The sequence below is a fragment of the Pteropus vampyrus genome, unplaced genomic scaffold, assembly GCF_000151845.1.
Source record: "Pteropus vampyrus isolate Shadow unplaced genomic scaffold, Pvam_2.0 Scaffold443, whole genome shotgun sequence".
NCBI classification, from domain to species: domain Eukaryota; kingdom Metazoa; phylum Chordata; class Mammalia; order Chiroptera; family Pteropodidae; genus Pteropus; species Pteropus vampyrus.
In genome coordinates, this window is record NW_011889224.1 from 247,440 (window position 1) to 249,668 (window position 2,229).

The window sequence follows — 2,229 nt, forward strand, 5'->3', positions numbered from 1 at the left end:
CAGAGTGGCCAGGAGGGAGAGAAAAGCAGCAAGAACACTGGGCATCACAGTGATAGCATTTCTGGTTTCATGGTTGCCATACTTCATTGATTCAATAATTGATGCCTTCCTAGATTTCATCACACCCACATATATTTTAGAAATATTACTTTGGATTGTTTACTATAACTCAGCAATGAACCCCTTGATTTATGCTTTATTTTATCCTTGGTTTCGAAAAGCCATGAAGCTAATCGTCACTGGTCAAGTCTTAAGAGAAAATTCCTCAACAATAAATTTATTTTCAGAGTAGGTACTGATTTTGGACTGGGAGCAGATTGAAAATAGATTCTCAATGGACTCACAATGGGGAAAAAATTGATCATAAATGTGCAACATCTTCTTAGGTAAAATAATTGAATTATGCTTTAATTTTGGCCCAAACACTTAAATTCAGGTTCAATGTTCTTTGGTAAATATACCATTAAAATCTGATTGTAATGGAAATAACGCAGCCTTGGAGCCTTAAATGACTGGATTGTAATACCAACTCTGACATTTAACACTATGATCTTATATTGCTTTTTTATCTGGTCCTCATTATATTACCCTGGTTAATAACTCCTCTCTTGCAGTAGTTTTGAGAAAAAGTAAAAGCATATATAATAGATCTGGTATATACTCATCACCTAAATCCTGCCTTTTGTTACTTTATGACAGTTCAACCCCTGTCTATATCTTGCCTCAGCTGCTTTGTAATATTTTTCTGCTAAAATATGAATGCAACTAAGATATACGTTTAGAGAGTTGGTGGCCCCTTGCTCAGAGAGGATGAAGGAGTGAGCATGTACTCTCTGGTATTGTAATTTGCAGATACAAAACTGTAATTTCAGAGTCAGGTAAAAACAGTTAAGAGATAGAGCTAGTAACTGTAATATCAATTTAGTTTTGGGGAATAACTATATATCAATTTATAATGGGAAAGGTAACTGGCATACATTCAGTGAGCTTCTTACTGTTAAGTGTAAAAGTACATTAGAGTTCAGAAGTTGTTCACATACATTCAAGCCAGGGTTTTAAGATTGTTATTTTTAATTTGTTATGTTACTTTATTTTGAAATCAATTTATTCTTTATTCACTTAAATTGCACCTTGTTTCAAAAATTAGGGACAGGGACTTCAAGGATACACAAAGAGCATAGCTTAAAAATGTGTTCATAAAAGAAAGAAAACTAAAATGGAGGAAATAAGATGAAGCCAAGTCAGAGACTAGAAAATGTAGTTGGACCCACAAACTTGGTTCCAAAGCACAAAAAGAAACAATTAGTTATGTAATCCATACTGGATAAACCAAGTCAGGTATTTCAGATAATTGTTCTCAGTAGTCAAACTGGAGGGTGCTGTATGTCCCATGAACAATAAATGACTTGATTCTATTCTCTTAGCTTTTTCACAAGAAGACATCAAGATTTTAAAAGTCTGGTTATCATATTTTGGGGCAGGAGTAAATATATATCAAACATTTCTTGCTTGTTTCTTTAATTTCTAACTGATATAAATCAACATTATGTATTAGCACATAATTTCTATCACAGAAATGCTTTGAATTGGTAAACCTTTTCTAAGAGTGTATTCTTTCTGATTATACCATTCTTGTGAGAAATTCTTGTCTTTACTTGATTTTACAGATGATTAAAGCCAATCCTGACTGCTTACTATCCCTGTATCCACAATTCCGCAGTTCCAACAATCATCTACTTATTTTGATACTAGAGGTTTCACTATAGTAACTTTTTCTAATCCTGTGTTGCAAGCTACAGAATAATCCTACTGCCTATTTTAAAGATAAAGAAGCTAAATCAAAGTATGTAAGAATTCTGATGATTATTATAAAGCTTCAGGATTCAAACCAGTACTTTTTGTTTGACGCTAGTTTTATATATTTATACTTGTCTTTCCTTTCTTAGTAGCCTTTCTAGTATATTAGACAAATCATCTGATTTTACCACTTCCTTTCCTAGATAAACATACTAACATGTCTAGTTTTATAAGTGTTCGAAACTCTCGTTGTAAATGTCACAAGCTACTGTCCTCATTATTCTTTTTTGTGAACTGCTCTAATTATGTGGGGACTAGTCCACAGGCCATTGCTTCAATGAACATTTATTGAGTGTTTTCCGTATGCAAAACCTGAGATCCAGAACCAGAAGGATCTAACAAGAAAAACAATTTCATCCTAATCATTATTTA

The 2,229-nt window shown here is 33.0% G+C and overlaps 1 protein-coding gene across 1 annotated transcript in view; it reads right to left on the reverse strand.

Moving 5' to 3' along the window:
• The window catches only part of LOC105306525 (trace amine-associated receptor 6-like), a 7,565-nt gene that overhangs the window by 4,697 nt on the left and 639 nt on the right, over nucleotides 1-2,229 (reverse strand).